Source organism: Euwallacea similis, chromosome 4 (genome assembly GCF_039881205.1).
Source record: "Euwallacea similis isolate ESF13 chromosome 4, ESF131.1, whole genome shotgun sequence".
NCBI classification, from domain to species: domain Eukaryota; kingdom Metazoa; phylum Arthropoda; class Insecta; order Coleoptera; family Curculionidae; genus Euwallacea; species Euwallacea similis.
The window spans coordinates 6,733,103-6,748,586 of NC_089612.1; the positions used below are offsets into that span (position 1 = coordinate 6,733,103).

Below are 15,484 nucleotides of genomic sequence, written 5' to 3' on the forward strand. Positions count from 1 at the left end.
AAAATGGAGCAAACCGCTGCATTACAATCTCAGTTAAACGATATAATGACGGAAGCAGCAAAATCAAAAAACATTATTAATTATGAAGTGAAGATGGACTTAAATGTGCAACTTGGGGACGGATTTGTGGGGCATTTCTACATGGCAGATACTGTAGATAAAGATTCAAATAAGGTTATACACATTGCTATAAAAAAATCATCAGGAATAGACTTCAACTACAATCCTGTATTTAAAAACGAGATTATTTTTTATAGGAAGATCTATCCGACATTGGCGGCTCTTCAGAAAACCGTTCACTAGCCCAGACCGTTCAACAACGTTCCTAATTTCCTGACAAGTAACCTCGAGCCCAAGAAAGAATATCTGGTAATGAAAAATTTGAAAAAGCAAGGTTTCGTTTTGCATGACAAAAAAAATACCTGGATCGTGAACACTTGAAGTTAATATTTCAAATCTACGGCAAGTTTCACGCTTTATCATTTATGGTAAAGAAAAGAGACTATCCAACATATAAAAAATGCCAAAAGATATTACATTAATGTTTGACGTATTTCTTAATAGTTCGACCAAAATGTTTGAAGAATGCGTGTTTTCCACAGTGGATGCCTTAGATCACCAATCTGATGTCTATGAGGAGCTTAAAGATTTACCGAAATACATAATACCAACTCTGAAAAAAGCTATCCAGTATACTGGACAGTATAGTTGCACTACGCATGGCGATTGCTGGTCTAACAATATGATGTTCAAATATTCGGTAAGATTTTTTTAAAACAATTTTTGCCTCTTGCATATCATTAAAGCCTATTTCCAGGAATCTGGGAAACTAATAGATATGAAATTCGTTGATTTTCAACTCACCCGAGAAAGCAGTCCTATTCACGACCTATCCTACTTCTTCTAGTCAGGAGCCAGCAAAGCTGACATGGATATTTTAGAGGATTATCTGAAAATCTATTACAAGTCTTTTTCAGAAGTTATTGAACACTTTGGCGAGAAGGTGGAGGAAATCATGTCGTACTCCACTCTTCTATCAGAATGCAAAGAAAATGCGTCGCTGGGTGCTTTTCTGGGAATCAATTTGTGGCAAGTCAAACTACTGCCAGCTCAAGAATATGTGGATGATCTGAAAAAGGTCTCGGATGATGGTGGCAGTGTTGATGAATTGATGAACTTATTTGAGAAGGTTCGCTTGAGGACGCAATCTCAAGCTTTTAAGGAAAGAGTGACAGCCGTATTGATCCATTCTTACGAGTTTGGGGTGATTGAAAGAGATAAGATTGTAAGGAAGCAGGTGGAAGAAAAAGTAGAACCAAAGACAACCGGCGCACGCTCGCAGATTCAAATTAAGTATATGTTGGAAGTTGTGTCCAAATTATCCTGATACTATTATAAGTGGTACTGTTAAAATATTTGTATTCTGTTAGGCAATACAGATGTTCAGCGTGTGTGTGGTTTTTATGTATTTATCTTGATTTTTAAAGAAACCAGTATTTTTGTTATTACTTTAACTGTTTTAAGAAAGTTCCTATATTATATAATTTTTTTAATACAAGTGTTAAGGACTTTAGGTTATTTTTTTTTTTGTAATTTGCTTAGTTCATTTATTTGTTCTTTCATGCTTTAAGTTACACCAATGTACATATATCGATACTAATTTAGAGGATTTCATCTTGATGCCAAATAACCGTACCCATCAGGCCATATGGAACTCTTTATGGCTGGGAAATACGCTATTTGTCAAAAGAAGCTTTCTAAATTGGACCATTGCCGCGATCTGCAATTCGACGGGTCTGTAATACTCCAATAAAAGCGACTTGTATAGGTATTCACTCGATTTATGATATCAGGCACGGCCATAGCTTATAAGGGCTCCTGGTAGTGGTGCGCCCCTGGCTGGAACTCCTCAGGTTTAGTACTTAAGGGATGAGCGTAGTGGTTTTGCTCTCTTTGACCAGTGCTCCCTCTAGACATGTGATCGTAAACATAGTTCGTAATTTTCCCAACTAAGCAAACTCCCGCTTCATACTTTGATCAACATTTGTCATTATTAAAATAAATGAAAATTAATACAGTTCACTTTCGTAAACCAAATTGTTGTTTTCGTGGTTTCGTTTATCGAAGGAATCTTAATAACAAGATTCCCTATATTAGTCTTTTCACTTTAAAAGGCAAATAAAAACTTTCTAATCACAGCAAAAAAAATCTTTTTTTGGAGTAATATGCCGGGTGTATTTTTCAAAATTTACCATTTCTAAAAGCGTAAACTAAAATTAAAAATGCTGAGAAACTTCCATCTTAGAATGGAGAGGGGTGACGAAGAATGAAAAAAGTTCTTATCCCCGATCGATCACAGGCGTGGCAACTCTCGTTTTTTTTAATTAGAGAACATGGGTTAAATGACATTTTAAAGGTCTTCCAATTCTGTAAACAACCGTGCCAATATGTTGATATTTTTATTTAAGTTTAGTTGAAAAATAGGAATAATATATTAACATCATTTCCTTATCTAGATTGCTGAGGTTATGCACCATTTGGTATTTGTAGGAATGAAATTTTAAATCCATATGCAAAATTTTGTGGAGACTTGCCTTGAATATTCCTAGGGCAAGCGATTGCCGATTAACGGATCTTTAAAGGACTTCTTATGAAAGTAGCTCTCACTAGTTCACTATTTGTAGGCGTTCTTCGCTGTCCAAGTTTTTCTATTTTGCACAAAGCCATTTTCATGCCAATAATAAAAACATGTCGAATTTTTTTTTTTAATATTTATCCCTGCTCTTTCCTTGTTGGCGTGAAAATTCCAAAAATTCAGGCAACATTACAGAGTTCCTGCAGTACGACAGCTGATCGTCACTATGTTTACTTCATTTTTTTTTAATGCTATAAATGGACATGCGCGGAAGCATATATTACTTCACATCGCTAATGTCGTGAAACATACTGTATATTACTCCAATAAAAGATTTTTTATTTTGTTTAGAATCTTCTTATTTGCCTATTAAAGGGCATAGTCTAATATGGGAAACCCTGTATTAGACAATGTGATGCACTGAGCCGATTTGTAGCCAGTAAATCGAACATTACAGAATCTAATCCTACCTGCTATTTGAAAAATTGCGCACATTTTTCTCTTATCATTCATTTTGATACTATTTTGACGTCATAACAGGGTAGTAAAGATGCTTTTTTTGATTGGGCAATGGGAAAATTACTCTGACATGGATTGTTCGACAGTACGCACCTTTAGTGATCAGGTTATTAATAATTTTTCTAGACCCTGCATTAATAAAGGCACTAAAATATATTTTTTTAGATCAAGTCGGAATATAGGAATTGTGCAAGTGAGAAAAGGATCGCACAATATTTAATATACCTCCGATAGAGACCAACAACGAAGTGGGTTCAACCGGTCCGGCCGACGTCTTCCTTTCGATGTTTTAATTATTATTGATTTCGCCGCCTTCGCAGCGATGGAAATTTTTAAAAATGTCATAGCAAAAAGCACCAATGTAAATAAATAAAAAAAAAACGAAAACACAATAACTCTGCACGTTAAAATAGAATTCTCGACATGCTTTACTTGCACTGCTCAATTTATTTAATTTCCGATATCATTTTATTTCGTCGCGAGACTATAGCCTGTATTGACGGCTCAGTCTTGGACCTACCAAAAGATCATAAATTCAAATCAAATCAATGATGTATTGATGTTATGTTATAATGGGGAAGTGTATAATCGTTTATAAATAAGTCAAAAATTCGAAACTAATTTAATAAATTACTAGGACTTATATTAATAAAAGTTCTGAAACCGTGAAAGATCTGGCAAAACACTAAACTGACTCCGCCCACTTCGGCCGCTAGTCTTCCAACCTACTTCGTTGATCTTTGTCTAAGGCATATCAAATTTATGCGTATTTCTCCCACTTGTACATTTCTTATGTTGCGACTTGAGCTGGTGATACTTGTGCAGTCATACATATAATGATTGTATAAAACGGATATATGTATGTATTAATAAACTACACATAACTTTTTCTGATGTTGCAAATGACAGCTCACGGGCTTGAACTAATTGAGAAGTTACTCCTTAAGGACATTAAGATATTTTCCCTTCAGGGCAATGAAACGGAATCCGCAAATTACGTGCAAATATTTATCTTGTTCATGAGATTTAATGCCATGCTGATATACACTGTTAATAGTGCGGATTTACTTTGGCGATATCGGTATTCCAACCTATTAAAAAATCGGCCAATGCCATGAAAATTAATTTTTGTATTGACACGAGAGAGATAGACTGAGCATATCATTAAGAGATATTGAGGAAGGAAAAATAAATCCAATTTATTTTATCTCTCTTTTACAATTTTCTGACTAAAAATATACGAATGACGATTGCGCGACCCTGCATGAACGTTCTAGATTCGACGAGATCAGTCAATGACAAGACATGTCACAGTGGTTTATATCTGACCAAGAAAATTGCTCGAGAAATTTGGAAATTATTTGGGAATCGCAATAACTGAACTGAGAATTTCAAAAATCGACCTAAAATATCGTCTGACTTAAAATTTTATGACGACGACATAAAATATTATGTCGTCGTCGTAAGATTTTATATATGAAATTTCGACTTTGTCCCATCATCTCCTTAATTTTTTTATAACATAAATATTTTTAGGTATTTTTACGAATCAGTATACCATTTTACCGCCTAGGTCAATTCAATTTGTTAGAAATCACAATATTAAAGTTGGTTTATGGGAACAGTCTCCTATTTTCGGTAATAAATACTTAATATTGATAATCTTTCGTCTAGGGAGATTGTTTATGTTTATGTCTGGTTCCTTTTTCTGGCTACGTTATGTTTTATTCTTGGGTTCTAAGTACCGTTTACTTCTTTGCATATGATATAGGTATACAGTTAGTCGTCGTCTGTAAGAGGTTACGGAATCACCTCAACCAAGCACTTTATTTCTTATACAGGGTGTCCGGATACTCCGTGTACAACACTCTATCAAATATAGTACAACTCATAATAAGTTGATTTAACTAGACTTGCCTTAGTACAAAATTTTATAATAACGGAGCTACAGGGTGTCAAAGTTGAAAAAGGAAGTCAGATTTTCTTTAATATCTTTTGACTTCTGCAAACTCATTTCACGAAATTTTGTATCCGGGAGTTTTTTGGGATGAGAAATTCAAATTTATAAACGATTTTGATGTGTCCTCTAGAGGGCGCCACAAGCGACCATTAGGACACTTTTAAACCGTCAAAACTTTTTTCTGCCACAGTGTATGTCAATTTCGAGTACAAAAATCTTTTACCCTATCTTTTCTGCTTAAAAAAGGTATACTTGTTAAATGTCGCTAAAGCCAACTGTTTAAAAGATATCTGCAATTGTATTAATAGATGCAATTTTTAATTCAAAGCATTTTATTACAAAAATTTCATAGCAAATGTTCAAAATGCGCACCATTTTATTTGTATTATAACTTAAGTTTTTTGTTGTTTCTATGAAGACGTTTAAGTAAACAAATGAAAATAACACTGCACGTCTTAGTTCCTTTTTGACGTTATTAACGTATTGAAGTTTTATTAAGTCAATAACTATCGCTTTTTCACAATGAATACTTACACCTATAGTGAGCAAGTTGACATGCTATTGGTTTATGGATTTTGCAATAAAAACGGCTGGGAAAGCGTTCGAGTTTACCACGAAAAATTTCCAAATCGTCGAACACCCAATCATCAAATGTTTGCAAATATTGAAAAACGGCTCCGTGAAAATGGAAGTTTTCAACCGAAAAGAATCGACGGGGGTCGAATTCGGACAATTAGGACAATGGGTAATGAAGAAGCTATTTTAAATAGAGTCCAAGAAGATCCGAGAATTAGTACCAGACGTTTACAAGACAACTTAGCAGTTCCCAAAAGCACAATTCACGAAGTTTTGAAAGAACAATTATTATACCCTCTCCATATCCAAAAAGAGCGATCGGTAAAAGATCTTGTACTTGAATTAAAAATTGCATCTATTAATAAAATTGTAAATATCTTTTAAATAGTTGTCTTTAGCGACATTTAACAAGTATACCTTTTTTAAGCAGAAAAGATAGGGTAAAAGATTTTTCTGCTCGAAATTGACATACACTGTGGCGGAAAAAAGTTTTGACGGTTTAAAAGTGTCCTAATGGTCGCTTATGGCGCCCTCTAGAAGATACATTAAAATCGTTTACAAATTAGAATTTTTCATCCCAAAAAACCCCCGGATACAAAATTTCGTTAAATTAGTTTGAAGAAGTCAAAAAATATTAAAGAAAATCTTATTTCCTTTTTCAACTTTGACACCCTGTAGCTTCGTTATTATCAACTTTTGTACTAAGGCAAGTCTAGTTAAATCGACTTATCATGAATTATACTATATCTGATAGAGCGTTGTACACGGAGTATCCGGACACCCTGTATAATATACTAGTAGTTCATACTATTATGTATTATTCTGGTCACCCACACCCTGTATGAATTACTTTTTAACCGACACAATTCAGACTTACGTCTGAATTTTGTAATTATTTAATCCGCTGATAACGATTTCCAAACCGTAATCCTGTTACGGTTTGAAAATTTCACGTATAAAATATTATTTAAGTCCTTTTAATTCTTTCCACGCTAATTGTAAGTGAAATTCTCTCCATATACTGAAAACCTACAATGACAGAGTAAACACTTGTTTTCAATCTATCGTTCGACTAATTGTCAGGACGATTTTTCTTCCTCGCAAAATGTCACCCAACTGGCATCCTATTATATTTAAAATTTACAAATTACCAAGTTGAAATTAAAATTTCCTCCTTTGTGCAACCTGTGCTGCTAATAAAATAGTGGACGCCACCACCAGTTTTGTGGACTAGACGCTTCTGAGTTATATAGCAAAATTACTAATTAGGCCTTTTCACGAGGTGCAATTTGAAGACTCTTCTGCGGGCTCCAAATTAAATTTTTACTCGACCTTTGGAACGAGGGAATCTCTCGAGAACCAGACAAAGCAACACCGGCACGACGCGAGGTGCCTCAAACGGCGACGACGCCGCGATGTAGGACTCGCGCGGTGCGTCAATCTCCAGAGATCCCATAATGTTAACGTGCATTATTTCATTCAGTTCGATAATGAGGCATGAATGCAGTCTATTCATGGAAGTATTGTTGGCAATATGCGAGCACCCTATTTCAAAAATTTAAATCCGATGAGAGTAACTGAATCATGATCTAGAGAGGAAAATTAGATGATGAAAACTTTTTTTTTATTTAAGTTTTATTATCTATAGCGTGTCAATTTAAAAACGAATCACCTTCAATATTTCGGCCCATAGAAAATATATAAATAGGCAAAAAAACGAACCTCTTGAAAGTCGATTTATTTTTAAGGAGGATATTCTTTAGGTCGATTTTTTATTAAGTTGCATGCATCCTTTAGGTAGAAACAATTACTAAAATCTCAAATGGGCAGGGAGGCTGAATCATATCTCATTTAAAAGATCTTTCACTTACCTTTCCAAATGTATCTGTTTTTTTTTTCGTTAAGAGGTTTTCAAAAAATAATATCCCAACCTTAAAAAAAATAGATATAAATTGTATGGCGGAAAATTTTTAAATTAATATTTTAAGTGTTCAAAATGGTATTCACTATTTTCTAAATAGTAATAAAGTCTATTTTCAAACTCCACTCTAACATTCACAAAAACTTCTACTTGAAGTTTCCTACACGCAGCTGTAATTCTTTTCAATCTTGTCAAATTTCGAGGATGGGCTTTATTAACAACAGATGATTATTTTGGTTTTCATTTGTTTATTTGCATTTGTAAATGCATTTGTTTAAATATTTTATTTGTAGAAAAAACAGCAAAAATAAGGCTATTCGGTTAAAAAAAGACGATGGAGTTCTCGAGTTTTTTCTTAAATTATTATTTATTATTGTAGTTTATTTTGTCAGTTAAAAGCTGGTAATAGCGTTTTACATGCAGATCTTCGTCATTTTCTACAAAATGGATATCCACCACGCTATTTTCTCTATTAGACAGTGGCTACATAATAGGTTTCCTGACAAATGGATTGGTTGAAAAGGACCAATTGAGTGGCCACTGCGATCGCCCGATTTAACACCTCTGGATTTTTCCCTCTGGGGGCATCATAAATCTGTTATTTATAAAACCCAACCTCAAGATTTGGAAAGATTGAAGAGAAGAATTACAGCTGCGTGTAAGGAAATTCAAGTAGAAGTTTTTGTGAATGTTAGACTGGAGTTTGAAAACAGACATTATTACTATTTAGAAAACAATGAACAGCATTTTGAACACCTAAAACATGAATAAACATTTTTTTTACCCTACAGTTGATACCTAAACTTGTTTACGGTTTGGACATGATTTTTCAAAAACTTTAAATGGAAAGAAACAAGTACATTTGAAAACCTAATTGAAAGACCCTTCAAATTAAATATAACTCAACTCCCCTTCTCGTTTAAGATTTTAATGCTTGTTTCCACCCCCGCTAGATGGTGCATGTACTTTAATAGAAAGGTGATTTAAATAATGTTCCATTGAAAATAAAAGCGACGTATTTTTTTATGTTTACATATTTTTTATAACGACCGAAATATAGAGGGTGGTTCATTTTCAAATTGACATGTTGTATATTTGTCTGTGGGCTAAATTCTAGGTAAACCGACTGTATTGTATAGCAATGGAATTGGCTATTTTCACATTTTGTGTATAATTGGTTGCCTACATAATAAACTTGTCCATTGGCTCAGTATTGCGTATGCAAATGTGCTGTTAATGGCGCTGTTAGTAATAGTCAAATTTAATAGGAAAATTTTATGTTTTAGGGATCGAAAATAATTTTTTGTAATTCAAGAGTTATTGTTATTTTCGTCAATTGTTGTAAAATACAACCTTTTTCCACCACTATTTCATCGACCCGTCGCGGTAAAGATACATCGCCCGGAAAAGAATCATGTCATTATTTATTTTTTCCATTTTAAATCAGTCCTGGACTGAACCTTCGAGTCATTTTCAGTCTTTATAACCAGGTTGAACGTTTCGTTAACGGTCTTATTTCGATTGTGAAGAGCTTTCGACGCTCAAATTGAAAGCTGTATAACCCCGGCGCGTACTGAAACGGAAACAGGGACGCCGTTTACCGCCCAAGACGCATTGTTTAGGAATTCTATTCGGATTCTGTTGTAGTTACCCATATTATTTAATGCGGAATTGTGCCAGCTGAAACGTAAAGTTTTCCAGAAATGGCACTCCTTCGCTTCCCTTTTTCCTTGAAAATCCATTCAATTATGCTTCGAGCTTATGCTACTTTATTCTCTGCTATAGCCTTTAGAACCACCTGTTATTAGACGCCGGATATTTTTAGTAGTGCGAGATGTGCAATCTAAATTTCGCGTTTTAGTGATATATAAAATTCCAAGGATTCTTCCATAACTTCCTAAATTAGCGATCCGAAGGCTCGGAATTCTCCAAGCATGCCATTCGTTCCGCTATCAGATTCAATAGATTGAAGGATCCATATTGATTTGAAGGCACCGCCGCGTCTTCTATTAAGTGGTCCGTTGTCGTAAATCACCGTGATTATCTCATTAATTTTATTTGTGGTTTTGATTTGAGCAGCACGTTCGAACAAAATTCAAGCATACAAAGACGAGGTTTTCCATGTTGATTAATGCACCCACAAATTTCTTATTTATTGTCATAAATTTACGTCTGGGAAAAAGCTCCCATTACCGCATTCATAACTCAGTAGTTTAAATTGGTTTAGAGGGCGATTTGGGCTTTTAATCCTAATTAGGGCTGAGGCTCCTCTCCACATCAGCTATTGAAGATTTAACTAAGTTTACGCCGTAATTCTCATCTCTAGTTTGTGCATCAAACGATACGAAAGGCTAAAATAAGATATATCACTTTTAAAATATTTACTGCTCCTCCAGCATCTCCCTCGTTTAAATTAGGGATATCAAATTTTTATAAGTTTCCTTGTTTTCCCTTAGGAGATCAAATTGACATTTTGATGGAAAACGACGAACTGCTCGCCGGAGAAGATGTATAAGTGAAGTTTTCTGTTGATTATCCCTGTCTTCAAGTGATCGTTACAAAGATTTATTTGAAAACTGTCAGTCCTCATCGCTTTATAATTAGGCAACTAAACTTACGCCACGATGTATACAACTTGCCATACACTCATATTTATTGATGATGAGCAAGTTGGTTCCAAAAATGGTATTTCGGTTACTTTTCTCTTTGAAACAGATTTGAAAATAACGGTGTAAATATACACAACGTAAGGTGCGTCTCCAACGTAGGAAGCCCGTTATAATGATTATAGAGTGGGCTGGGTTTGTCGCGTAAGTTCAACAACTTGCATTTTCATATAATCTATAATCCTTATTAAACGGCATGACTTGGGAAAAACTGGAAAACGGGAGTGACTAAATTTGTTACAAAAAATTTCTGCTAAGACATATCAAATGCCTCCCTTTTAAACACAACCAAAGACAATATTTTTATATGGCCAAATCGTCACAAATAAATGACAATTTATCATGAAAATACGTCACAATACTTAAAATTATCGCTAAGTGACCAGGTTTGTCACAAGAATCTAATCATCTCATAGCACATATCACTCATAATTCTTCAAATAACCTAAGCACCTTTTGTTTATTTTACCCCTGAAATGTAATTTTAATTAAGAAAAATCTGCGTTTTAATATATGATTTAAAATTGCCGTAGGTTTTTGCCAGGTGCAAAACACTATTCTTTTAAGGATTAGGGAAACGATAAAAGTTAGAGGATGACTAAAGTTAGAAAACAAATGCGGAGTTACCCTGTAATGAAGTTGTTGCACATCACATGATGCAGTACGTAAGGATTCAATTTGAAAATCCGCTCCAAAACAAACAAGTCAATTAATTTTCTTGCTGAGATCTGCATTTCCACTATTTCTAAAGACATTCAATTTTCTGATATAAATTCGTATTTTCCACTGCCAAAATTATAAAATTATTGATAACGTTAACGTTAATGGACCGTCGTATTATTTACATTGCCTTAATGCTAATTAAGGCAATGTAAATGATAAATCAATCCAAAATTAGCAAACTGAGTTATATCGGAATATTTTGAATTTTGACCCGTACTTTCATCTGAAAATTTGTGGTGCGTTTTTGTCCATGTTTTTCTGGGACATTCTATAACCCCCCAAATACAAATTTGTTACGCCTAGTTACTCATAAAGCTACGCTACAAATTCTCAAAATGCAGTAAATAGGAAAATTCGATAAATTTAAATCAAACTGACAACTTGTGACAGACAATTTTTATGTAAAGACAATAGTGTAAACATGGTCACTTTGTGGTGAATTTTTCTTTCAAAATAGATAACCCAACCAGGGGCTAGGTTTACCGTGCGAGTTTACGACTAATAGGTTACATTAGTCATTTTTTTATATGTAGCACAAATTCCTATTTCAGTATAAGCGTAGCCAAAGAACACTCAGTATGAAAGCCACAAACGACGCCCTCAATTCCAACCAACAGTTCGCCTTTGGAAGTTTGAGGCCGCGTTGCAGCCCACGTTTTATCGTTGTTGGCACAGACAAGCAAATATGCGATATGAATTATGCATATTCATCCCTCTTTTTTCATGCAAAAAATACCCCGCACGCCACTAAAAGTTCAGGACGCAAATTTCGCGAGATTTACGGCCAGATCTCCCCGGTGTCACTTGCCTTAACGATCGATGAAATTTTAAAACCTTTTGGCCGAACCACATCTCTGAAGTTTGAAAAGTTTTATTTTGCTTTTAGGGTTATAATATGGAGAAATTGGTTCTGTGCTGAAATGAATCTTTTACGACCTCTTTTCAGTTTTGTGAAACAAACATTGACAAACAAGTATATAAGCGACATCGATGAAAACACCACAAAACCTTTAAATTAGATTCGGGAAGTTCAGGTGAATAATAACTTCCCTTATGCGCCATTGCTTTGGCGACTTCCCTATGAAATTCAAACCAAACGAAATTTTGCCCGACTTCCCGGTGAATATTTTCAATTTTCGCCACTGAGATATGGATCTTATAAAACTTTTTACATTTCAGAACGGGAGCTACTAAACTTTCTTTGAAGAACAGTCAACGAAAAAACGTATTTCAGTACTTACGTGGGTGCCTTATTGCTTATTTATTAAAATGGGGACCGACGAAACGACGTTTTGTGGCTTGATTTCTTCCTATAAATATTTCAAATTACATTGAAAAGTTGGGAATTCGCTTAGGAACACTATTTTTGTAGTGTTATGTCGACAAATCTGCGAAACTGTGAGCAAACAAATTGTTTTTTAGGTCAAAAGGGCCCTAGAGGCATCCATTCTTTTCGAACAACATGCCGCTTTCCCCTTCGAAGAAACTTCCAGGCTCGACGTTTTTAAGTTTACGCCTTAATCAAAAGTTGCGTGAACGGTGAAACAGTTCAGCTGGCGATTATTTGCGCTTTGACAGGGGTGAGCTACGCCACAAAAGACAAAAAAAATCAAATTTGAAGTCTTATATTAAACGCCATCAAAATGTACTTAAATATCTACCTTTATGTTTATCAAGTGCAATAAAAATGGAGGAGAAAAAAGTAGAGAAGAAAGTAAAGAGAGTAAAGAAGAAAAAAGTGTAGGAGAAAAGAGCAAAGAAGAAAAGAGTAAAGAAGAAAAAAGTGCAGGAGAAAAGAGCAAAGAAGAAAAGAGTAAAGAAAAAAAAAGTGCAGGAGAAAAGAACAAAGAAGAAAAAAGTGTAGGAGAAAAAAGTAAAGAAGAAAAAATGAAAGAGAAAAAACTGCACAACTCAGTCTCCCAAATAAAAAAATTAAATGTGATTCAGGAAAAGATAACGTCTGTTTTGCATTCTCCCCACGCAATATTTCCACAAATTTCCAGGACAATGTCTAAATTAAAGCCCCGAGGGTGAAAATCACTGGCCTCACAACCATTTTTATAATCCCCTCGTGCGGTTGAAAATAACGTTAAATTTTAAAAGCATAAATTTCATTTTGAGAGGATCTAACATATAAAATATAAAATTTTAGGTCGTGGTAAAGCTGTGTGAATAAGATAAAAATATTATTACATGTTTTAGCTTCATTTCTTTCCTCATCTTCTTTACTTATATTTCATTGTAAACTGTTTTTTCCATAGACTATAATTGGAGAAATTAATAAAATATAAATAAAAAGATAGTATCCAGGACCAGTTTTGCTAAAACCCAGAAATACTGGTCAACTAGAGTAAAATAGAACAGAAACAGTGACGTATCATACTTTGTTCAAGCTCGAAAATTTCTTTACATTTTAGAAATTGAAAATTCCATGACTGAAACTTCAGAAAAACGTAGTATAGTACGCCCCTGATTTTAAATAATTAAATTTCTGTGCTCATAAAGAATATATATGCTAATATAAGGCAGTAAAAACAGTGGCGTAGCACTGGTGGTTTAAGCCTGACAAATCTCTAAAATTGAATTTACGATATACGTTTAGTATTCCTTTGATTTTCACGGGAATGAAATTGAAAATTTATGTCGTCGTAAAAACTATACGACTTATGCTGAGATATAGGGCACGTTAAGCAATGATATAGCATACGTCACTCAAGCTTGAGGATTTCTTAAATTCTCAGGTTCTAAAAATTGCATAATTTGTCGCTGATCGCTACGAAAGCGACTAGTACGCCTCTGATTTGTGTCTCTATATATATTTTCTGTATAAGATGCAAATTCCGTAAAAAACTCATTAGGAAATGCAATTTTGTGTAACTCGTATCATATTGCGGGGCCTCGGTTCGCTTGTCCCGCAGAATCCCACTCGTTACACGAAACAATGTATTTCCTAACTGGTTACATAAATAGCTATTTCCATATAAAGAGATTTTGCAGACACATCTCCTACATTTACAATAAACTCATATAGGACCTGGGAAACCACTTGTAGGTTCAAGATCGATACTAGCGTGCTAACTAGACACACAGCTTCAAAGGACTTCATTTGCATGACTGAATAAAGCGACGATTTAGATAAGTAAACTTCTAGTTTGTTGAGATTCAAGCTTTCCTGGAAAATACGTTTCTACTTATAGGTGAAAGAGCGAATTTTGATCATCAATAAAACTGTTTGCCGGACCCACATAAATATATTTTCAAAAGGCTTCATTCAAATAACACCCCGTAAATTAGAGATATGGACCGTGCAATAATAGATGACTTTAGGGCGTATTAAGTAGGGAGGCGAATGTGCTATTTGAGTTTCGAGTTTGTTATACGGTTCCTTAACTGCGTTTTGTCCTTCGTTACTCAAGCTAAATAACTCAAACCATGTTGGTTAGTAAATAAGTTTCCTTTATATGTATACGTTTTATTTGATTTAATCTTTGTATATCCCGTGTCACATAGCACGTCTCATATTATATGATATATATATTTAAATATGCTTCATAAAAAAAGTTCAGTGATGTCAAATCAGATGATCTAGATGGCCAGAATTGGGCCATGATGCGTCCAATCATCCTGCTCCAGAACATTTCCAAAAAGCGTTCTTTAAAGCATATTGAATTGTGTATAGGTGTTTCCTGGCACTGGTATCATAAAAGGTTCATTGCAGCCAGAGGCATGCTATCAAGAACTTTAATTCAGTATTTAAGAATTTAAAAAAACTCACGGAAGCTTTTTTCGGAAGAAAAAAATTAACGACCAACGATTTGATTATTCAACAATTGCACTATGCAAGGATGAAATTTATATCCGTGAAAAATTCGTCTAACGCTCTCGCGGTTACCGCCTGTTCTTTCGGCAATGGCTTGAAAATTCGTTTTAATGTCGACCACATCCAAGCATACTTGTAATTTTACATCTTTGGGGCTTTTTGATCGCTTAAGAGGCCTTTTGAAATTACCACCTACTGAACCAGTTAATTTAAACTTAGATATTAATCCAGTAACTGTTGATTCCTGAGCATTTCTTCCTGAATGCTGAGCATTAAAGACAAGTGTATTTTCACCGAAAATTAGTAAAATTTCATCTTTTTAAATCAGTTAAATGAGGTTATTTAATCAAATTAAAATATTTATTCAACGCATAACATTAAATAAACTAAATAAAACAGTAAAAAAACTTTCTTATAATGCCTACTTTGTGTGTGACACCGCTATTACCACTAGAAATTTTGTTACGAGCTTGCGATGAAGTAATAAAAATCATACTTACCGCATGCAAAACTGTTACTAAAGTAAAACCCGTTATTCATCGGCATTCTCCAGATGACCTACATTTCATATATATTCCCGTCGTTGCATGGTGAATGAAATTACATTCGAATCCCTTTACAAGACCGCAATTAGCATTATTCAAGTGAAATGTTTTGTTTCCAT

At 34.4% G+C, this 15,484-nt stretch overlaps 1 pseudogene; it reads left to right on the forward strand.

The window, feature by feature from the left end:
* The first annotated feature begins 574 nt into the window (after positions 1-574).
* On the forward strand, positions 575-1,563 carry LOC136408499 (uncharacterized; annotated as a pseudogene).
* The last annotated feature ends 13,921 nt before the right edge of the window (positions 1,564-15,484 follow it).